Here is a 25,746-nt window from a genome sequence, read left to right on the forward strand (position 1 = left end):
AGTTTTAAAACTAGTCTTAATTTGAATCTTGCATTTGTTGAGTACTCTGAAGTACTTCTTTTGTTACACGCTATCCTTAAAAGAATTACATATGGTATGTGAATTCTAAGAATTCCCTCTGTAATCTAAACTCATATATTCAACTTCTTACTTGAAATCTCCACTTAGATGTAAAACCTTAATGTCCCTAAGGCAGCTAGCTATTTCACCTTGTTTCCCACAGCACGAAGAGATTATCTTTTTGTTCTCCCATGAGGGTCCTGAACTTTCCCTGTGTTACTCCATATGGAGGAGAGGGCAAGAGGAAAGCTATCCAGCAAATTATATTTGCCAGGCTCCCACAGTAACTGGATTTAGTTTAGGTACCTTTTATTCTTTGCCTAACTTCCATTTTATATTAATATCTTAACTGCCAATTGTATACATATTTCCTAGTAAATGTCAGATAGCTTTTTTCCTCCTGCAGCTGCTTTTAATATTACCACTTTGTCTTTGATTTTCAACAATTTGATTACACCTGGGTATGTTTTTCTTTGTATTTGTTCCACTGGGATTCACTGGCATTATCTTTCAACTTATATGGGAAATTATTTTTTTCAAGCTTTGTTTCTATCCTAATTCTCTGTCTTCTTTCTCCTTTGCAGACACTTTTTTGACCAATTTCCATGTGTCCCTTATGCTTTATTTTTTTTTTCCTTATGTTTGTCTTCATTGTTCTCTGTTTTAATTTGCATATATTTTCTAACAGTGTATTTCTGAATTCAATATATAGCCTATCATATGTTTGGTCTGCTTTTAATCATATCCATGAGATCAAATTGATGCTTCTTTATTTTTTAATTAATTAATTTATTGGGGTACACTGGTTTATAAAGTTATATGTTTCATATATACAGCATTATAATTACACTTTTGTATATACTCTACAGCATGAAAAAAGTGAAAGTGTTAGTCACTAAGTCGTGTCCAACTCTTTGTTAGTCCATGGACTGTAGCCTGCCATGCTCCTCTGTACATGGAATTCTCTAGGCAAGAATACGAGAGTGGATAGCCATTTCCTTCTCCAGAGGATCTTTCCAACCCAGAGACTGACCCAAGTTTCCCACGTTGCAGGCAGATTATTTACTGTCTGAGCCACCACTCTATAGCAAACTCACCATCAAAATCTAATTTCTATCCCTCAGTATAAAATTTATCCCCATTTACTTGTTCCTCCCATTATCACTGTTGTTTCCTTCTCGTAACCATCAATCTATTCTTTGTATGTATTTGGCTTGCTTTTGTTTGGTTTGCTTTATTAATTTTTATTCTACACATGAGTGAAATCATATGATATTTGTCATTTCTCTGACTTATTTCACTTAGCATAAGATCTTTTATGTCCATCCATGTTGTCACAAATGGCAAAATTTAATCTTTTTATAAGGTTGAATAGTATTCCGTTGCATGTCTTTACTACATCTTCTTTATTCACCTGCCGATGGACACTTAGGTTGCTCCCATATCTTAACTATTGTAAATAATGCTGCACTGAAGATAGTGGTGTGTGCATATTTTTTTAATTAGTGTTTATGTATTCTTCAGATAAATACCATATAGTAGAATTACTGAATCATATGGAAGTTTTGCTCTTAGCTTTTTGAGAAATCTCCATCCAGTTTTTCAGTGGCTACACCAGTTTACATTCCCATCAACAGTGTGTGAAAGTTCCCTTTTCTCCACATCCTCTCCAACACTTAATATTTCTTGTCTTTTCTTAACAGCCATTCTAATGGGCATGAGGTAATATCTCATTGTGGTTTTGATTTGCATTTCCCTAATAATTAGGGACACTGAACATATTTTCCTGTGCTTGTTGACCATCTGTGTATGTCTTTGGAAAAATGTCTATTCAGATTCCCTGCCCATTTTTCAATCAGGTTGGGGGTTTTTGTTGTTGTTGTTATTGAGTTGTATGAGTTCTTTACATATTTTAGTTTTTAATCCCTTATCAGATATATGACTTACAAATGCCTTTTCCCATTCAGTAGGTTGCCTTTTCATTTATTGATTGTTGTCTTTGATGTGCAGAAACTTTTTAATTTGATACAGTCCCATTTGTTTATTTTTCATTTTATTTCCCTTGCCTAAGGAAACAGAGCGAAAAAGACATTGCTAAGACCCAATAGCAAAGAATGTACTGCTTATGCTTTCTTCAAGGTATTTTATGTCTTAAAGGCCTTTCTTCCAGGTCTTACATTCAAGTCTTTAATCCATTTTGACTTAACTGTTGTGTGTGATATAATCTAGTTTCATTCTTTACCGTGCAGCTGTTTAGTTTTCCCAGTACCATTTACTGAACAGACTTTCCTTTCTCCCTTGTATGTTCTTGGCTTCTCTGTGTTATATTAGTTGTTTATGCATGTGTGGCTTCATTTATGGGCTCTAAACACTGTTCCATTGATCTGTCAGTCTTTTTCTGTGAATGTTATGCTGTTTTGATTACTATAGCTTAGTAGTATAATTTGAATCAGGGAGGGTGATACTGCCAACTTTGTTCTTTTTTATCAGAATTGCCTTGACTCTTCAGGGTCTTTTGTGGTCCCATGCAAATTTTAGGATTTTATTTTATTTATTTATTTTTTTACTCTATTTCTGTGAGAAATATCTTCGGGGTTTTGACAGGGATTACACAGAATCTGTAGATTGCTTTTAGGTAGTATGGACATTTAACCATGTTAATTCTTCTAATTCCTGAGCAAAATGAGCAATCTTTTCATTTCTTTGTGTCTTTTTTAGTTTTTTCCATCATCGTCTTATAGTTTTTAGGTCTTTCACCTTCAGAAGTTCCAGGTGAGGAAGCAAGAGATAGAGAAATATAGAAAGAAGTTTATATGTATATCTGTATCTATCTGAGCTTCCCAGGTCACTCAGTGGGTAAAGAATCTGCCTGTAATGAAAGAGCTTCAGGGAGACGTGTTTTATCCCAGGTCTGGAAGATGCTCTGGAGAAGGATATGGCGAGCCACTCCAGCATTCTTGCCTGAGAAATCCTGTGGACAGAGGAGCCTGGCAGGGCTACAGTGCACGGGATCACAAAGAGTCGGACACTACTGAAGCAACTGAGCTTGCATATCTATCTATCTACCTACCTACCTACCTATGTATCTGTCTGTATATACATACATACATATGAAAACAAAAGCAAGAGCAAAAAATAAATATTAAAAGTTGTAAATACCTTTCTGAAATAAATTAAGACATATCTTCATATTGAAAGATAATATTATGTCTCAGAGAAAATTTGAAAAGCAGACAAAATCAAGATATATTTTAAAAATTGACCTAAGCTCAACCTACTTTCACAAGTAAATTGCTTTAAACAACTTAAAGATAATCCCAGTATTATTTAAACTATTTTAAAGGGGAAAAATTCAAAATTCTTGTTATAAGGTGAGTGTAATATTATAAAATCTGATAAAGATGGCACTACAAGAGCCTACAAAATCAATTATGCATGTGATTATTAGTAAAAGTCTTAAATTTGCAAATTTAATGATTGCAATAAAAACATCTTTTTTATTTTCTTGAGATACAAAAGTTAATTATAACATTCCTATGAAAAATAGATAAGAAGGAATAGTAAAACCAATAAACCATTAACAGTATATTCTAACCCCCCACTCCGTATGAAATATGGTTTATGTGCTCTATAGTTAAGAGAGTTAGATATTGTAATATGCATGGACCAAAATACAAAAACTGAAAATAGACATACTTGCAAAGAAAAACTTAGTATATTATAACCATAGCACCAGAAATCAGTGAGCAAAAAATGTTGTTTATAATTAGCAGTGTTGGAATAACATCATAGCTATATGAAGAAAGGACAAGAAGATAACTCTACACTACAAGTATCAGAAAAAAAAAAATGTATGAATGTACATACAAACTTGAAAGTAGAAAAAAGTCCTGTGATTCACAAAATAGAGTCAGTAATGGATAAAATTAATAATCCTATTTATGTAATTTGCCTGAAAATATTCATGACAAACATTATAATCAACAAACTGACAAAACAGTAAAATCTATTTTCAATGATAAAAGTTTAAATGATGTTAGATCTATTCAATAATCAGAATTTTAAGATGAGATATATTTGAGACATAAACTGAGCCAGATATTCAGATATATCCTTAATATCATTTTTATAAAGATAAGAAAAGCAAAATGTCACTTCAGCAGCACAAATACTAAACTTGTAATGATGCTGAGAGAGCATGGACCCTGTGGAAGGATGACATGAAAAATTAATTAAGTATTCCATATTTTTCATATACTTAAAAATGATTGAAATATTAATTTTATGTTATGTATATTTTACAACAGTAAAAATAAATAGACATGAAAATGTAAATGAAAAAATTTAAATAATATGACAAGTAAAAAGACAAGGACATTTTAAACTCAGTAATCTTAATTTTTCTAAAAATATTATCATTCTGAATTAATATTGAATTTGAAAAATGGAGAGGAAAAGCTAGCTGATTAGAACAAATTTGATCCACTTTCTATAATAAAATATAAGTATATATTACAGGAAATAAATAGACTGGAGCTCATGTTAAGTGACACAAAGGAATACAATAATCAAAATCTGGAAGGTACAAAATTTTTATATAATCAATGATCTTGTTTTCTTTATTGAATAAGTTATAAGAAAGATGGGAAGCCTACAAATTAAAAGCAATTTGAACTACACTAATAAAATACAGTATGCACTGTTTCCTAATTCACACAAGCTTATTGCAAATTAAAACTTCTATAAAGTATTGGAGGAAACATGAATACTGTGGTTTATAATCTTAAAAGAATTGTACTTCGTTACTTTAAGAATAGTAAAAATATTAGACTCATGAGTTGTAAAGTATCTTAAATACATACATACTGAAGAATCTATGAATGCAATAACTTATATCTATGATTTGACTGAAAAAATATCTAGGGTGGAGTTTGGTGTGGAGTTTAGGTATAGACTTAGAAAAAAAAAACTGACCGATGTATTGAAATTGGATATTGGATCCATGTAGGGTCATTATCTGTGGGACCTCTGGGTCCTGGTGGGTCCAAGATTTGTTTGAGCCCTCTGAGCATCTCTGGCGGGTATGGAGTTTGATTCTAAATGCTGTTTCATCCCTCCTGCCATCTTGCTGGGGCTTCTCATGTGCCCTTGGACGTGGGGTATCTCCTCCACTGAAGAATTGATGCTTTTGAACTGTGGTGTTGGAAAAGACTCTTGAGAGCCTCTTGGACAGCAAGGAGGTCCAACCACTCCTCCTGAAGGAAATCAGTCCTGAATATTCATTGGAAGGATTGATGCTGAAGCTGAAACTCCAATACTCTGGCCACCTGATGTGAAGAACTGACTCATTTGAAAAGACCCCGATGCTGGGAAAGATTGAAGATGGGAGGAGAAGGGGACAGCAGTGGATGAGATGGTTGGATGGCATCACCAACTTATGGACATGAGTTTGAGTAAATTCTGGGAGTTGGTGATGGACAGGGAGGCCTGGTGTGCTGCAGTCCATAGTGTCGCAAAGAGTCGGACACGACTGAGCAACTGAACTGAACTGACTAAGGTTCATTATCTTACTTTTTTCTTTTTTATATTTATACTTTTACATAGTATTTTTATGAAGTACCAGCACTGATACCACAGACAAATATTAATGAGGGAAAAATCACTGTTTCAAGTTATTGACAGGGCTATGAATGAGAAGGAACCATGAGAAAGAACCCAAGCTTATTCATACTTATATTGCTTCAATCCATTCTCCATTGGGCTCATGCTTTCTTATTTTAAAATGCATGTGGTTGGACACACAGGAAAAATGTTACAAATTCTTTTGTAATGAAGTAGCATGTCTTGACTTTTTTTTTTTTTTTTTTTAGCATAAAGTATCTTAAGGATTAGGCATTACACGCCAAGTACTTTTTAAAGTACACTTGCTATTTACTCTTCACGAGGGGGATATTTGACCTCATTCCATGTTCTAAATACCACAATAGTGCCCTGGTGATTAGTATATCAGGTCAGATGAGAGAAAAACGTGGCTTTGCACTTTCAAAAACCTGCTCAACCTTAACCAGTTACCAAGGCTTAAAGGCAAAGCATAAGAGAAACTGATTGATTAAACATGCTTGGTAATAAGTAAAACTATATTTATGTTATTAATACAGAAGTAACAGTGTCCTTCATTTTAAATGTGTAGTTGGATAGACTGGGGACAATAGTTATTGAACTGCCCCCAAGGTCAAACTTTAGAACACTCCCGTCACCACAAAAAGCCCCTGTGTCCCTTGGCAGTCAACACCTACCCCCACCTACTCTTGCTTCTGAACAATCACTGATCTGCAAGAAAGCAAACTACAGTTTTGCCTTTTCTAGAATTTCATATAAACTTCAAGCAAAACCACAGAGTGTGTAGTCTTTAGTGAGTGCCTTCTTTTACAATAGTGCTCCATACACAATGTTAGAAAACTCATCTGTGTTATTTGAGTGGCTTTTTGATATAATAGAGACAGCACTGAAAAATAGGGCAGAAAGCTTCACTTCTGTCTCCCACCCCAATCTGTGAACTAAAGGTTTGTGTTTTAGCTTCTCTTATTTGGCATAGGTAAGATGAAGAGAAGAGTACTATTCTTTCCTCCTCAAGTCTGCTGTGTAAAGAGTTTTTGAAAGTGTGACACATTATGCAGGTGAATACACAAGAAAAGGCTATCATAAGTAAGAGAAACACCAGCCTTTTGAAAGGTATTATTAAACAAGGCTAAATGTATATTAAAGTATGAAGTTTAAAGATTCTGTTTTTTTCACTGAAGAGATGGGAATAAAATGGAGGGAGGCTAGAAATGGATTTTATGAAATTTGAATAAAAGGGGGTGGGAAATGTAAAAATAGAATTATAAATGGGAACAGTACTAAAGCTATCAAAATAAAGAAAAAAACTAGCATTTTTTAAGAAATAGATTTTATATTTTCAATTATTTTCTTCATCAACATCAAATATTAATTCTACATAGGACACATTATCTGATAAAGATATAGTTACCAAATAAAGTATATAGTTCTTGTCTTCAAGACTCATCTGCTTTCCTGGCCAGTGCTGGTAAAGGGCAAATAAAAGGACTTTTAAAGGAAACTTAGGAATGAGGAAGGACATTCTTCCACCAAACTAGACCATAAATATTTTGTGAATGCCGACATTTCTAACTTAATGAAAAAATACTAGATTTTTAAATAAATTTCACTGCTATATCTGATATCACAAAAGGAGACAAAAGATGTTCTTCCATCCACATCACCATGTGGATCTCCTCCTCTGAACCTTCTCTGAGGCCCGAAGCTCTCCCGTCCCTCTCTGTATCCTAGAGAAAAGAAAGCAACCTCACTGTCACCTCTAGAGGTTTGAAAATTTCTGAGACAAAAGAGGAAGCTGATGAGATCTTGTGGTCCACAAGAAGATGTAAGGGACCATGACTCTTGGAAAGTGGTAAAGAATGAGTTATATCAGAAGATAGCGGGTCTGGGTTTCTCAAATTTTGACAGTTGAAGGAAAATCCAAGGGGAATGTTGGAAGATCTAGTCAGTGTGTCAATGTTAGGTAGACTATAGACATGATACTTGACTTTTTGCCTTTTAGTATTAGATAAATTGAGGAGGGCATGGGAACCCCCTCCAGTGTTCTTGCCTGGAGAACCCCGTGGACAGAGGAGCCTGGCGGGCTGCAGTCCATGGGGTCACAAAGGGTTGGACACAACTGACCGACTAAGCACCTTGCACATTAGATGAATTACATGGAACTGTGGCAGAGAGCAGACTGAAAGTTTTTCATACAGTGAAGAACGGGGAGAGCCTTCAAGCCACAACCACAGAGTGTCAGATTCCATGAAGATATCTGACGTGTCTTCATCAGTGATGGTTTCAGGATAACCAAACCGACCCATTGTCTTAATCTGACTATTTGAAAAATATAAAGCTGATTCCCCTCAATTTGGTCACTGTACTCTGGAAAAAAGACAAATATAAAAACATGAAATAAATTTCAAATTACTGTTTAGTATAATAAGTATAGAAGTATATGTCATATTGAACAACAGTTTTGTTAGTAATGAAAGAAATATTGATTAGTGAGGACTGGAGCTCTTGAACGTTTCAGGGAAGAGAAGTCAATGTACATGATGAACATTTAAATTAAGAGATTAATAAAATAGAAACAAAAATTATCTGTTCAAAGTTAGTAGTAAACATTCATAAAACCAAAGCTAGATATTTTGACTATGAATGAGCATTCTACTTGTTATAAAAACTAGACCTCCTAAAATAATGGACATTTCTTCATTTCTTTGTTCCATAATATTTATTGCATGCCTGTGATGTACTAAGTGGCTGATCTAGCGCTGTAGATAAAACAGTAAGCAAAACAAAGCTATGAAAAAAATAAAGTCCCTCCTTTCTGGAGCTTTTATACTAAAGGGAGGTTACAAGGCAGAAAACAAACAAATACAATTGACCCTTGATCACTGCAGGTGTTAGGAGCACCAAACCTGCACTGAGTTGAAAATCCATGAATAGCTTTATATTAATAGTTGGCCTTTAGTACCTGCTGTCCCTCATCATTGCATTCAACCAACTACAGATTGTACATTTTTGTTTTAAAAAGTCTCTGCGAGCGGACCCATGTAGTTCAAAGTGATATTGTTTGCAAGTCAACTGTATATGGCATATTGTCATATGATGCTGTGAGAAAATTAAACAGAGTAAGCACACAGAACAGCAGAGAGAATCATAACTTTAGTAGGTGGCTAAGGACAGCCTTTCTGTGAAGGTAACATTTAAGGATTAGTCTAAATGAGATTTTTCAGGTAGAGGAATCTGTGGTTGCAAAGACTCCAAGGTGGGAATCTACAAGGCAAGAGTGTAGTGGGGCCAGAGCAGAATAAACCAGAGAAAGTAATTAGATCTGTTGATGAAGTTTATGTGTTTCATATATTTATAGTTTAAAAAATTGAAATATGTTCTTCTGGTTTGAAGAGTGCTACTTACTTACATAATAGTATATAGGAGGTGCTACATAACACAATGCAGTAAGTAGTACTTGGTATAATAGTAGAAAGTTCTTTCTCTTTCATAGTAAATGCCTAATAAAACTACAAGATAGTGCTTATCAGACTAAGCTCTACATATTATAGCACAAGATTTTTCTGTACGAGCTTCTGATTTCTTGCAGTTTGGTTATATCATCATATTCAAAATATATGACTGAACCTAAAAAATATTCTTGACATTTTTTCTATATCCAAGGTGCATTCATGAATTAACAAATGAATAAATGAATGACAGTATTGATTAGCTGTTCATGTATAACAAAACATTCTAAAACTTAGTGGTTTATGCTAATAAGTTTGATGACAGACAGAAAAAAAAATAATGTAAATAGACACAAACAGCCAAAGCTTACTCAAGAAGAAATAGAGCTCAAATAGTCCTAAATCTACTAAGAAATTGTTTTTACAGTTAAAACTTTCCCAAAAGGAAAACTTATGATTCATATGCTTTTATTAATGTATTTTATAAAATATTGGGAAAAAAATGTCTATTCTTAAGAAAAAAACTTCCAGAAAATGAAACAAGGTATATCTCCCAATTTCTGAGCTTGGGACAGTATTACAGTGATACCAAAAATAAATTTTATTATGAGAAAAGAAAATTACAGATCAGTATCCCTCATGGACATAAGTGTAGAAATCCTTGAAAGTACTGGCAAACTCATTTCAGAATGTGTAAGCAGGATAATATATCATGAGCAAGTGAGATTTATTCCAAAGGAGATTACCATTTAGTAGGCCGAGTAAAGCAGACTGTCCTCCCCATTGTGGCTGGACCTCATTCAATCCGTTGAGGGACTGCACAGAACGGAACGGGAGAAAGAGGGAGAACGCATTCTCTCGTTTTAACTGCTAAGCTGTAACATCAGTCTGTCTCTGCCTGTGCCCTAAGGATTATACAGCATAGCTGCCCTGGTCCTCAGCCTGTCTGATTCAGAGTGAGCTGCACAGCTGACTTTCCTGGGTCTCCAGTTTGCAGACAGAAGATTATGGGGCTTTTTTAGCTGCAGAGGTGTAAGTGAGCAAGCCAATTTCTTAATAGATAATTGGTAAATAAATCTCTCTCTCAGTCTATATCCATATCTTTACCTGTATCTGTATCTATATCTCCATCTTCTACTGGTTCTATTTCTCTGAAGAACCTTGACTGATACAGTAATTCATTCAAACCAATATTTTAAAAGAGGAAAATTTATCTATTCACTAAATATCTGAAAAACATTACAAAGTTCAGCAATTTGTGACAAAATTGCTCCACAAACTATGACTAATGCTACCTCATGAATAAAGCATATATATTAATAACTAGAGCTAACATCACACCTTGTTGTTAAGGACTAAATGGTTTCCCTGTATGGTTAGGTTCAAAAAAATAATTTCCACTCACACTACTCCTATCTTACAGTATGTGTTCTGGTGCAATAAGACAAAGAAAAGAAATATAAGACATATAGGTTGGAAAGGAAGAAAGCAATCTTTATTCATAGAGTCCATGATTGTCTACATAAAGAAACTCAAAGAATCTATTAAAATAAATAAATCTATTAGTTGGTTACAGAAAACAAAGCATACTAAAATCAGTGTCTTTAAATATGCCATCAATAAAATTAGATACTAAAATTTTAAAAAGAATACCATTTTTATACCACTAAAATATGAAATATGGATAAATCTTAAAAATGGGCACAATTTGTATAATAAAAAATAACCACATTGCTGATAAATATCAAAGAAGACCTAAGTGAATGGAGGGATATATCATGTTCATTAATTGGAAGACTCAAAATTTGTCAAAATGTGAATTCTTCTCAAATTGATGTAGAGATTTTATATAACCTCCAAGAAAATCCTATAAGCTGATTATATCTTTTTTGTTGTCACTTAGTCACTAGGTCGTGTCTGACTCTTTTGCAGCCCCATGGTATGTTGCCCACCAGGCTCCTCTGTCCATGGGATCTCCCAGGCCAGAACACTGGAGTGGGTTGCCATTTCCTTCTCCAGGAGATCATCCCAACCCAGGAATCAAATCTGTATCTTTTGCACTGGCAGGAGGATTCTTAACTACTGAGCCACCAGGGAAGCCTGATGCTATCTTTGGGGAAATCTATAAGCTGATTCTAAACTTCCATGGAAAAGCAGATGATGACAAATTGCCAAAACAATTTTGAAAAATGAAAACAAAGTTGGGACATTCACATTACCAGATTTTAAGATTTTCTGTAAAGCTACAGTAATCAGATAGTAGGGTATTGGTGAGTTAATAGTCACATAATACTACAGCAGAATAAAAATGCACAAGTAGATTCACATGACTATGAGCAAATAGTTGTGACAGAGTTGGAAAGGTAATTCAGTAGAGAAATATTTTCTTCATTGGTTTAGGGGTACTGAAACATTTGCACATCCACGTACAAGGAAAATAATGTAAATATAAAAGTAAACATAAAATTTAAAACTTCTTTCTAGAAGAAAGCATAGGAGAAAATCTGTATGATATTGAGATACACAATTATTTTTTAGATAGGGCACATATATAACCTTCTGCTCTTTGCACAACAGCACTAAAAAAAAAAGAAAAGGCAAACCACAGTCTCAGAGAAAACATTTGCAAAACACATTTAATAAAGTACCAAAAAACAGAATATACAAAGAAATCTCAAAAATTACTAAAAAGGAAACAGCTCAGTAAATATGGATAAGATATATGAAAAGATGATTTGCTACAGAAAAGATATGTATTTAAAATAAGCACATGTAAAGATGGTCACTATCATCAGTCACTAAGCTAATTAAAACCACAGAGAAATACTACAACACATCTAATCAAATGAGCAGAAAAAGAAACAAATGAAGAAAGACCTGACAAGAACAAGTGTTGGCGAGTAGGTAAAGCGACTAGAATTCTAATAAGGCATCTACTAGATGCACAAAAATTAAAGCATATGTTTACACTAATGCCCACATACAAAAGTTTATAATTGTTTTATTCTTATCTGCCAAAACCTGAAAATAACCTAAATGTTCTTCAGCTGCTTAATGATCAACATTGTATGTCTATACAACATTCAACATAAAATTCACACACACAAAATGAATCTCGAAAGCAGTATCCTAAGTGGACTTAGGAAAAGACTCAAAAGGACACACGCCTAAGACAAAAGTTTATTTGTGAATGTTATCTCAGGGAGCAAAATCTTGAGATGTTTTGGGTTTCTTCCTTTCTTGCCATGAAAGGAGGAAAAGCCAGTATAATGCAATATTGTGTCGGTTGCCCGAATAGGTGGTTGACATTGATACGGCAGTACCTTCAGGTCTTCCTTCCCCTGGGACAAAGAGGGAGGCATGTTATGCCCTGTCCAGTTCGCATCATTAGCCAAGGATAGCTCCAAGGGTGTTAGTATCCTGAAGTTTGGGTTGTTTGCGAATAATTTCCACTAATTTCCTGTAGACATCGTGAGTTACAAAAGTAATGAAAGAGGCCCAAGCGCAAAGTGAGGTTGAAAGTGAGGCACTCAGTCGTGTCTGACTCTTTGTGAGACCAAGGACTAATACAGTCCATGGAATTCTCCAGGCCAGAATACTGGAGTGGGTAGCCCATCCCTTCTCCAGCGGATCTGCCCCACCCAGGAATTGAACTGGGGTCTCCTGCATTGCAGGTGGATTCTTGACCAACCGAGCTATCAGGGAAATTGCATTTAAGCGAAAGTACTCTTGGTAAATCTGGTTCACCTTGCAGTGGCTGAAGTAGGAAGTAGGGTCTTGAAGTGGAGCATAGGCTCTATATTGCCTTTAAATTTAAAATAAAAAGGTAATATAAAATGGCCAATATATTTCCATGAGATTCATTTAAAGTGAGAGCTATGATAAAAAAAAAATATGCATTGGATGCATAAATCATATTGATTATTAAATGTAAACAGAGGTACATAGTTATTTTCTCATAGGCATATCTGAATCTCTTATTCAATATGCAAATGGTTTAGAATTAAAATTAATCATGAAATGCATTACCTTATTTATGAGAACTATAAATCAAAGAGAACTGACTGCTTCTTATCATAAAGAAATGAAAAAATAATTTGTATTACCTTCGGGCTAAGTGGCTCCACTCCAGAAATATAGTAGGCTGTCTCTTATTTCCAGCTAGAGATAAGAAGTATTTTAATACCCAAAGGTGTGTATTGTTTATTAGTTTCCAAAATGCAAATTGATAAAAGTTATCATTAAAAGAAAGATAATTGACTGCTTCCTCCCCTTCTATGTAGAAAGAGGACCTTTGGGGACAAGGTATAGAGATTAATGAGACATACGTATAGAGGAAATCCTTCTCTCAGTACATAAAAATGTATTTTATGTAGTAGAAATATACTCTATCAAAGAAAAGAAGCCAGACTTCATGTTCTTTAGACTGCTCTAGACTTTTGAGGAATAGACCTGAACAGGCCTTAACAATAGCTAAGGTCCACAGTCATCTTCAATAACTCAAGCTGGTTCCACAGTGGATTAAAAGCGCCTTCAACCACAAGGGGCATTAAAAACTTCCCCGGGTGCAACAGCCTGCTTTAGAGAAGGCAGGATTCTTTTAATTCTAGTTTAGCTTTCTTGCAAGTCAAGCTAGTGAATCTTAGGAGAATGAGAATAAAAAATGCTTTCTTCCTAGTTCAGAGTGAGGCTATGGAAGGTTAGTATCTAATACTTCAGTAATGCTAACTTTCTGCTTGATTGATACTGCCTAGAAAATAATTGATTGAAGAAGTAGAAAAATATCAAAAAGCTAATCAAACTATTCAGGAAAAACACTTTTGTTTTAAAAGGGACGACTAACAGTACATGAGAATGGCTTCATTAAATATATCAATCACAAGCTAAAAGCCCCAGCTGCGGTCCTTGTACTTCATGCCAAAAGGCATTCAGAGGTATCAAATGACATTATGTTTTCAATATGAGTGTAATCTGGACTTAGTTCTAGCTACATTCATTTGAAAACTTATTCATGTGTACCCCACACATATTTTTATTTGCTCCAATTATCTTCCTAGATTGTTCTTTCAAAAAGGCTATATTCCTAATGAAAATTAGTTTCCAGCAATAAAATATTCTCATTCTTTCAAATTTCACATTAGGAAATTCACTGCAAACAAATAAAGAGGGCTTAAATTTTTTCTGTTTTGTCTTCAAATTAAGCTTCAGTTAGAACATTGCTCCATTTGTGTTATTAACAATAAGTAGAATTGATAACAAGGCCCTATTTTGTAATGCTAATATAACTCCTTCTTAGGGTTTATTAGCTTTTCAATAGATTCTCTTTGTATTTAGATGCAATTTGAAATTGCAATTTGAAATTTTCTGCTTTAAGTACCACAAGTGTAACAAAAAGTGAGTTTATATTTTGAAATACAAAGTACATATTTTACCTCTCATAAAGGAATTCATGAGAATACCATAACTTAATGATTACTTAAAAATTTGAAAAATTATTTGGAGATATTTATTATTGGCTATGTTTAAGAAATTTCATTTCTGAATTTTAATAGATAACACTTTTTATAAATTAATATCCAGGAAAAGAATTTGAGGCAAGCATCATTTTTTATAACTCATTTTCTCTCCACACAAGAATCCTTATTTCAGATATAGAATAGCTAGTCCATGACTGCCCTCCCCCTGTTTTGGCTTATGGAATCCTGTTGTATTGCTTAGAATCTCAGTCATTCTCATAAACATGATAGTTTCGGCAGACTGTAAAGAATGCAATGCTGGAGACCTGAGGTCAGTCTCTGGGTTGGGAAGATCCCCTTGAGAAGAGAATGGCAACCCACTCCAGTATTCTTTCCTGGGAAATCCCATGGACAGAGGAGTCTGGCGGGCTACAGTCCATGGGGGTCACAAAGAGTTGGACACGACTGTGACTGATACTTTAACTTCACTTACTTCATGGTGGCTCAGAGGGTAAAGAATCTGCCTGCAATGCAGGAGACCCGGGTTTGATCCCTGGGTCAGGAAGATCCTGTGGAGAAGGGAATGGCAAACCACTCCAGTATTTTTGCCTGGAGAATTCCACAGACTGGAATTCCAGTCTGGCGGGCTACAGCCCATGGGGTCGCAAAGCGTCAGACGTGACTGAGCAATTAACACTTTCTATGACTTTTATTTATTATGCATTTTCCTCCAGTTGTATTTATATAACTGACACTTTATATAATGTCCCACTCTTTGCAACCCCATGGACTATAGCCTGCCAGACTCCTCTGTCCATGGGATTTTCCAGGCAAGAATACTGGAGTGGGTTGCCATTTCCTTCTCCAGGGGATCTTCCTGACCCTGGTGTTGAACCCAGGTCTCCTGCATGACAGGCAGATTCTTTACTGTCTGAGCCACCAGGGAAGCCCCATAATTGACACATATCGCTGTATAAGTTTAAAGCGTACAGCATAATGATTTGACTTGCATAAATCATAAAACAATTATCACGTTATGTTTAATAAGCATCCATCATCACATAGATACAAAAATAAAAAAATAGAAAAACATTTTATTTTCTTGTGATAGAACTAGGATTTACTCTCTTAATAACTTTCATATGTAACATATAACGGTGTTAATTATATTTATCATGCTGTATATCGCACCCCTAGTACTTATTTATCTTTTATCTGGAGCTTTGTAAATACTTTTTGACTGCCAACCGCCTTCATCCAACTTTCCCTTTCCTCAGCACCCTGCTGCTAATAACCACAAATCTCATGTCTTGCTCTGTGAGTCTGCTTGTATGTTCGTTTTTGAAGTGTAAGGGATCTACAAGTCGATATTAGTTCTTGTTTTATGGCATATATTTGTTATTTTTATACATTTCAGTGAATAATCACCATGAAAATTCTAGTTACGATGTGTCACCGCACAAAGATAGTACATAGTTATTGACTGTGTTCTCCACACTGTATATTTTATACCTGTGATTCACCTATTTTGGAGCTGAAAGTTTATACCTCTCAATCTCCCTCACCTATTTCTTTCTTTTTCCCAGCCCATCCCCTCTGGCAGCCACCTGTTTGTTCTCTGTACCTGAAAACCTCTTGTCTGTTCGCTTGTTTTCTTTCATGGACTTCACATGTAAGTGAAGTCATACAGTATTTATCTTTCTCTGTCTGACTTATCTCACTTAGCATAATACACTGTCGGTCCATCCATGTTGTCATGAATGGCAAGGTTTCATTCTTTTTATGGCTCAGAAATATTCCATTGTGTGTGTGTGTGTGTATGCATATATATATATATATATATATATCACATCTTTATCAATTCATCTATCAATAGGTACTTGAATTGCTTTTGTATCTTAGCTATTATAAATAATGCTGCAATAAAAACAGAAGTTTATATATTTTTTCAAATTGAGATTTTTGTTTTCTTGGATATATACCCAGGAGTGGAATGTCTGGATCATATGATAGTTCTATTCTTAATTTTTTGAGGCATCTCCATAGTATTTTTCATAGTGGTTGCTCTAATTTGCATTCCTACCAACAGTGCATGAGAATTTCTTTTTCTTTACATCCTTGCCAACAGTGGTTGTTTTCTTTTTGTTAATAGCCACTCTGATAGTTGTGAGATGATATTTTGTTTTGTTTTGATCTGCATTTGCCTGATAATTAGTGATGTTGAGCATCTTTTCATGTGCCTGTTGGCCATCTGTATGTCTTCTTTGAGAAGTAATACTATTCAGAACAGCTGTCTATTTTTAGTTGTTTTTTCTTAATGTTGAGTTGCATGAGTTCATAGTATATTTTGGATTTTAACCCTTTATAGTATAAATCATTTGCAAATATGTTCTCCCATTCAGTAGGTGACCTTTTCATTTTGTTGCTAGCTTCCTTCATGTACAAAAGATTTTTTGTTAGTTGTAGTCTCAGTTGTTTATTTCTGCTTTTGTTTCTGTTGTCTAAGGAGACATATCCAAAAAGACTAACGTCAAAGACATATCCAAAAAGACTGATGTCAAAGAGCATATGACCTAAGTTTACTTCTAGGAATTTTAGTGTTTGGGGTCTTACATTTAAGACTTCAATTAATTTTGAGTTAATTTTGTGCATGGTGTGAAAGAATAGTTCAGTTTTATTTTTTTGCATGTGTCTGCAGTTTTCCTGGCAACAATTATTGAATAGGCTATCTTTTCCACATTGAATAATCTTGCTTCCTTTGTTGTAGATTAATTGCTTATATGTGTGTGAGTTCATTTTTGAGTTTCTATTCTGTTCTGTTGATCTATGTTCTGTTTTTGTGTCAGTACCATATTGTTTTGATGACTATAGTTTTGGAGTATATTTTGAAATTAGCGAGTATGATACCTCCGGATTTCTCTATCTTCCTCAAAGTTGTTTTTGCTCTTTGCAGTCTTTTGTGTTTTTACACAAATTTGAGAATTATTTGTTCTCGCTCTGTGAAAAATTCTATTGTTATTTCGATAGGGATTGTATTGAGTCTGTAGATTGTATTGGGTAATATGGTTATTTGAAAAATATTAATCATGTCATCTGTAAACAGTGGCGGTTTTATTTCTTCCTTCCAATCGGGATATCTTTTATTTCTTTTCCTTGTCTGATTTCTGTGGCTAGGGTTTCTAATACTATATTGAATAAAAATAGTGATAGTGGGCATCTTTGTCTTGTTCCTGAACTTAAAGGAAATGCTTTTAGCTTTATACTGTTGAAGATGATGTTAGATGTGTACTTGTCATATATGGCCTTTATGTTGAGGTATTTCCCTCTGTATCCATTTGTGGAGATTTCTTATTATAAATGTATGCTGAATTTTGCCAGAGATTCCTCTGAATTGATTGAGATGATCATATAGCTCTTATTCTTCAATCAGTGTCTGTATCTCATTGATTAATTTGTGGATACTAAAACATCCTGGGATCCCTTGGATAAATCCCACTGTATAATGCCTATGTTTCAAATATGCTTGTAAAGGAAACTTATTATCCTTTTAAAAGTATAAAGAAGAAGTAAAATAAACCCCTACGTAGCTATTTGTATTAGTAATTACCAATGCATGGCAATTTTCTTAAATCTATACTTCACCAACTTCTATATTATTTTGAACCAAACTTGTAAATCATATCATCCATAAATATTATAGCCCATAATGTAATCTAAATGTTGTCTCTTTTAAGGTTTTTTGAAAATCTTAATAGAATTCATAGATTTTTCCAGAAATATATGAGGGCATTTAAATATGGTAATATATATAAATGCCTAGAATAATTTCTGATGTACAATAAAATATTGAAATGTTTCTAAATATAGTAATTTTAAAATCATAAACAAGAGTATTTTTAATACATTGCTAATATAAAATATCAAATTACATAAGGAAAGAAAATCATACTGGGTTGATTATTCAACAGGGTTCACAAATCTAAATTGATTTGACAAAGAAGAGTAGAGATACCAAATTCAGATCATATCTTTTACTCAAGATGTCAGATTAAACCCAAATGACAAGACTTCTTTCTTTATTGTAACACACAAACATTTCACTAAATATATTAAACAATACAATTTGGTGTTTAAGCACCTATGTTTGAAATGAACTTAAAGTAGTCAGACCTGTCTCTTTATTTTCATAAATCTGAGAGCCTGGACAAAACAGAGACCCTGGTAAAACTCTCATCTCAAATAAAATAAGAAAAACTGCTCATGTTGGCATAGATACAGACTGGGCACAGCAAGAACAAGTTATCAGTCCCAAGATTTGACTGAAAAAAAAATGCTACTTTGAAATATGTTAGAAAACTAGACATTATGTATGTAGAAGTATTGGGCTCCAAATTAAATTAAATATATAGAGAATCAAGCCCAAACTCAAAAACTTGTTTTTAACCAGTCCACATGACCCTGCCTAAAACAAACTCAAAATCTTTTATAAGGACAGCTGCTAAATCTCAGACATAGTTATAACTGGGATTTTTATGAAGGAAATAACTGATTTGATATCCATAGGCAAAAACTACAAAGCACATGAGAATCCACTAATATAAGACAACAAAACAATGGAAAACAGCTGAAAATTTAAAGATGATGAGAATGTTATGATTAAAACAAAAATAAATAAATACAGAATCTATAAAATAACAAGGGGACTTGATAACTCTTGGAAATGTCAAGAATAAAATAAAAACATTAAATTTGAAAAATGTAACCTTAAAGAAAACACTAGATTAGAAGGAAGATGAGACTGATTTACCACATTGGGAGATATCTTACAAAAAATAAATTAGAACACATTAAGAGGGAAAAAAAAATTCCAACTATGATGGAATAGCTGGACCTCCTACAACAAAGAATGAGAAAATGGTACAAGCTACATGAAATGTGTCTTTTCAGGCACTGGAGAGTAGGCATCACGGGACTCTAATTCCTAAGAGAAAATATAATTACCTGATTCCTAAAATTAGTCCACCATTCTTCTGGAGACACCTTCCAAATTGTGATGAGGTCTTATATTACCTGATTGCAAACGCTTAATGTAAAGCCATAAAATCATAACAATGCGATATGATGTAGACAAATAGACAATGTAGAAAAGCAACCACAATCAATTGATTTTTAAGATGCACATCCAAATAATTCATGGGTATTAAATGGTATGGCAACAACTGGAAAGTGAAAGTCGCTCAGTTGTGTCCGACCTTTGTGACACCATGGACTATATATTCCATGGAATTCTCCAAGCCAGAATATTGGAGTGCATAGCTGTTCCCTCCAGAGGATCTTTCCAAACCAAGGATCAAAACCAGGTCTCCCGCATTGCAGGCAGACTCTTTACCAGCTGAGTCACCAGGGGAGCACAAGAATACTGGAGTGGGTAGTCAATCCCTTCTCTGGTGGATCTTCCTGACCCAGGAATTGAACCAGATCTGCTGCATTGCAGGTGAATTCTTTACCAGCTGAGCAACTGGATGCCTGTAATAAAAAAAAAAAAAAAAGGTGGGGGGGAACCTTTGCACACTATACTCAAAACTGAAATGAATCGTGTATGCTACTGTAAAAGTAAAACTGTAGAATTTCTTGAAGAATGCATAGGATAAAATATTCACAGATAGGCAAAGATCAATTAAACAGGACACAAAGTAAAACAACTGTAATAGAAAAAATATTCCTCAACAAAAGAAGAACAAATTAAATCCAACAATATAGAAAAAGGACAGAGAATTATGTCTAAGAGGAATTTATCCAAAAATCAATGTTTAACATTGAAAGCTTATCAAGGTAATTTTCCATATTTATAAGCAGCATGAATCATATCTTAAACAATGCAAGGGAAAGAAAAAAATACAATATTCAACACCCATTGATTAAAAAAAAAATCATTAGCTGGAATCAAAGAAAATTTTCTCATATTTAATGGTGAAAGACTGAACAGCTTTCTTATCAAGACTTGGAACAAGTCAGTGATGACCAAAAACAACCTCAAACTCACCAAAAATACAGAACTGATTCAGGCTTATGTGCCTGTTTTAGCATCTTGGTGAGAGAAAACTAGTGTCCACTTAGGGACCAGGTATAGATTCATTGCTCTGACAGATGTCTTCTTTTCTAAGCCAACCAGAAAATAAATCATAATAGTAAACATTCAAACAGAATCAGGAAACATATGTCAATACATTTTTAGTTTTGCTCAGATCTGTGTTAATTCTCATATTTTTCATCATGTGCTTTGCTGTGGTTAGTCGCTCAATCAAGTCTATTTGTGACCCCATGGACTGTAGCCCGCCAGGCTTCTCAATCCATAGAATTCTCCAGGCAAGAATACTGGAGTGGGGTTGCCATGCCCTCCTCCAGGGATCTTCCCTACCCAGGGATCAAAACCAGATCTCCTGCATTGCAGGTGGATACTTTCCCATCTGTGCCACCAAGGAAGCACAAAAATACTGGAACGGTTAACTTATCCCTTTTCTAGGGGAAACTTCCTGATCCAGGAATCAAACTGGGGCCCCCTGCATTGCAGATGGGTTCTTTACCAGCCAAACTACCCAGAAAGCCCCCTTTTCATAGTAGAACAGTTCAAAAGTAACTGGACCATGTAGACGTACCATGTGAGTGTTAGTCACTAAGTTGTATCCTACTGTTTGTGACCCCATGCACTATAGCCCACCAGTCTCCTCTGTCTGTGGCATTCTCTTGGCAAGAATACTGGAGTGGTTGCCATTCCCTTCTCCAGGTGGTCCTCCTGACCCAAGGCTCAAACCTGGATCCCCTGCACTGTGGGCAGTCTCTTTATCATCTGAACCACCAGGGAAGCCCAGATGTACCATAGGACAGCACATGTATTCACTGAATCTGTCAGACCATTTTCACACTATTGGAGAGGATAAACAAGAAGAGAAAGGAAAACATGCACACATAAAACTTGAACATGAGTGTTCAGAGAAGCTTTATTTCTAGTAGTTAAAAAACTGCTGCTGCTGCTGAGTCACTTCAGTCGTGTCCGACTCTGTGCGACCCCACAGACGGCAGCCTACCAGGCTCCCCCGTCCCTGGGATTCTCCAGGCAAGAACACTGGGAGCGGGTTGCCATTTCCTTCTCCAGTGCATGAAAGTGAAAAGTGAAAGTGAAATTGCTCAGTCGTGTCCGACTCTTCGCCACCCCATGGACTGCAGCCCACCAGGCTCCTCCGTCCATGGGATTCTCCAGGCAAGAGTACTGGAGTGGGATGCCATTGCCTGAGAACAAGCTAAATGTTTATCTATACCAAAATGGATAAAAGAGATATTCAATGGATTTATTTTCAGCAATAAAAAAGAATACACTACTAATACACACAACATGAATGGATTGGGAAAAAAAAACATTGTACTAACTGAAAGAAGCCCAGCTGAAGAGTACACAGCATATTATTCAGTTTATATGATGTTCTAGAACAAGCAAAGCCATTGATGGCAAATAAAGCCATAACCATTGTTCCCTGGGAACAGAGCGTATAAATTGGCTGGGAAGGGACATGAGGGATCTTGCTGATGAAAATGTTTTATACTTACATGTTTGGGTATCATGAATACTGTGGAACTATACACTTAACATATGCCTTTTACTTTAATGCAAATCAATTGGGTGTGCTGTGCTAAGTCACTTCAGCTGTGTCTGACTCTTTGTGACCCCACAGACTATACCCCTCCAGGCTCCTCTGTCCACGGGATTCTCCTGGCCAGAATACTGCCATGCCCTCCTCCAGGGGATCTTCCTGACCCAGGGATTGAACATGTGTCTCCTGCAGCACGCACTGCAGGGGGGTTCTTCACCACTAAGACACTGGGAAAGCCCATTAAGTCACACAGCAGTTCAGTGCAGTTCAGTAGCTCAGTCGTGTCCGACTCTTTGCGACCCCATGGACTGCAGCACGCCAGGCCTCCCTGTCCATCACCAACTCCCGAGGTTTACTCAAACTCATGTCCATCGAGTCAGTGATGCCATCCAACCATCTCATCCTCTGTCATCCCCTTCTCCTCCCTCATTAAAAATGTTACCACTGTTCTTTTCTAGACTAATGTGGCAAGTGGCAACCATAAATTTCTGTACAGTGGGATAGGAGTCATAGAATAATTGGTTCTTCTTTCATATAGTGTATAAGAATATTGACTTTTTAAAATAAACTTGTTAAAGAACAGTTTAAAAAAATAAACATGTATATATATAGTTTGGAAACAACAGTTCATCTTAACAAGATTAAAATACTTTCACTGTTTGAATACAGTTAAGTCATTACCATCCCCATATGCAAATTTTCATAGTTCTTTTTCAACGTCCCTAGAGGCGCCCTTTCACTCTAAATGTCTAATTGAAGTAATAAGAAAAACAGTGGTTTTCAGTATCATTTGCAGAAGCACTTCAATAAAATCCGCAAGCACTCTCACAATCAATATGTTTAAGGCTAATTTATGATTTCTCATCAATACTTTATGTACAAACAGTGCTGCCGCTCTTTCCTCACTTAAAATAAATGTAGGCCCAAAAGGCAAAATCATGATAGCACTTTGTAGTACAATACGGAAGGACTTCACAGACTCTCTTGATTCCTTTCGTATCTGTTCCTTCTTGGAAACTTTGCTTCCCACCCCCCCACCCCCCCTGCCGTTTCAGGCTGTCGCTTTGACAGACTTTGCTCCTTTACTCCCCTTTCCGGAGCCCTGTCCACCCTCTTCTCTGACTTGGTGCTCCTCTACTATGAGGGAAATACTGTTTTGAAGTCATCCACTGGAGTGGAAGCTGCAAGATATTTAACATCTAACAAATATTCAAGTACAAACAAAGTCTAGAAGATTTCAAAATGGTATTTCCATCACTTTTATTCCCGTCATTTATCTTCTCTGTCAGTGCTGACTGCCTCTTTCTGAATGGTGTGTGATAGACACTTTAGACCCACTGGGGAACTGACAAACATTTAGGAAGAATACTTAGCTAATCCGTTATTCCTAGGGAGATAGACATCACACTGTCTATATGAAAGCTTAAAGGATTTTTAAAAATTTTGCCATCAAAGTAATAAAAACAAACACTGTATTTACCAAAAAATGCCAGTCTAAAATTTGGACAATTTCTTTTAAAAATAGCTCAGAGTACACAATTTTGTTATTTTATGCCCAGTTACTCTGCTTTTCTAGAGCAGATGTTACATCAACTTGGTGGCACAAAGGAAAATGTGTAATTTAACAGCCAGAAAAGATGCTAGCTCAGCCATAGCACGAGACTCCATCTGAATGTCCACACGAAAGTCTGCCGAGAGCTAAGGTTATGTTTCTAAGTAATTAAAATAGGATGTTAAATTGAGTATTTCAACCCTTGGGATTATTCTGCTTTATATATAAAAGAGGAAATTTGGAGTTATTGTGAGGATATCTTTAGTGAACAATTACACAGAAAAAAAATGTGCATGAATATAATTTCCTAATCTAATAGAATTTTAGGTAGAAAACCTACAAAATCATTAGAGTACATTCATGTGCATGGTAATTTCATAAATTTACTTTGTCCATTGTAGTGAAACCTCTGTGTAGGAAAGTTTATAAACTCATGAGTTGCATATCAGCTACTCAACATTAATTTGCTCAAATGACTATAATGGAGAACTAACAGAAAAAAATATAGTGTTAATGGTAGTCATAAAAATGACTGGTTTACAGTTCTATGGGATTTATGAGTATACTTTCTATGTAATGTGAAAGAGAGGGCATAAACCCTAGCAGCATACATAACCAGCAGATAGGAGCTCTGCCAAGTATACACAGTCTTTTAGGAAGATGTGTTTGTTCCCGCCAAAAATGAGCGTATCTTCAATGAAGCGCACGTTGTGGTACCAGTAGACAATGGCACTGATTCAGAATAATAATAATGGTGCCTCAGGTGGTGAAGGGTCCGCCTGCAATGCAGCAGACCCACGTTCAGTCCCTGGGTCAGGAAGCTCCTCGGGAGAAGGGAATGGCTACCCACTCTGGCTCTCGTGCCTGGAGAATCCCATGCACAGAGGAGCCTGGTGGGCTACAGTCCACGGGGTTGCAAAGAGTTGGACGTGACTGAGTGAATAACACACTCTGTATTTTGTTTAAGTAAATGAATACATTTACTTAAATGTATTAAGTTTAAAACTATTTAAAATTATCAAGGTAAACTTTAAACTCAAGATAAATACAAAATAGAGCAAGACAAAATACAATAGAAACATAAAAAAGGAGTAGTTTAATGAATCTGAGGGGAAAGAAAAAGGCTTGACAGAAATGTTAGTGGTATCTACCTTAGTATACTATTACTAATAGACGATACATAAAGTAACCTTCATTAGATCATTTTAGGCCTATAAATTGAATAGGTATCATAAAGATACATATTGTCACTCTGGAAGGTATGCAGAATGATACTATAAAGCAAACTGAGCAGCAATTATAAAACTGAAGAACAGGATACAACATGTTTGCAAAATAGTTTAAAAGTAGTATATACATATATATATATATATATATATACACACACACACACATATATATACATATACTATATACATATATATGTGTATATATATGTATATATATATATATACAAACATAGAACTGAAGCTCATTCTGAGTCGGCTACTAACCTTGAAGTAGAAGAAAAAAAGTAAAATACACATTATTTGCAGTTAAAACATTAAACTCAGTTAAAACCTTAGTATCTACATCTACCTAGTGGACATGGAGCAGCAGACTGGTTCCAAATAGGAAAAGGAGTACGTCAAGGCTGTATATTGTCACCCTGCTTATTTAACTTATATGCAGAGTACATCATGAGAAACGCTGGGCTGGAAGAAGCACAAACTGGAATCAAGATTGCCGGGAGAAATATCAGTAACCTCAGATATGCAGATGACACCACCCTTATGGCAGAAAGTGAAGAAGAACTAAAGAGCCTCTTGATGAAAGTGAAAGAGGAGAGTGAAAAAGTTGGTTTAAAGCTCAACATTCAGAAAACTAAGATCATGGCATCCGGTCCCATCACTTCATGGTAAATAGATGGGAAAACAGTGGCTGACTTTATTTTTCTGGGCTCCAAAATCACTGCAGATGGTGAT

At 35.3% G+C, this 25,746-nt stretch overlaps 1 pseudogene; it reads left to right on the top strand.

The window, feature by feature from the left end:
* The first annotated feature begins 4,210 nt into the window (after positions 1 to 4,210).
* LOC145511800 (U6 spliceosomal RNA) lies at positions 4,211 to 4,311 on the top strand (annotated as a pseudogene).
* The last annotated feature ends 21,435 nt before the right edge of the window (positions 4,312 to 25,746 follow it).

This window comes from Giraffa tippelskirchi, chromosome 6 (assembly GCF_054371585.1).
Source record: "Giraffa tippelskirchi isolate mGirTip1 chromosome 6, T2T-mGirTip1v1.2.pri, whole genome shotgun sequence".
Lineage (NCBI taxonomy): Eukaryota > Metazoa > Chordata > Mammalia > Artiodactyla > Giraffidae > Giraffa > Giraffa tippelskirchi.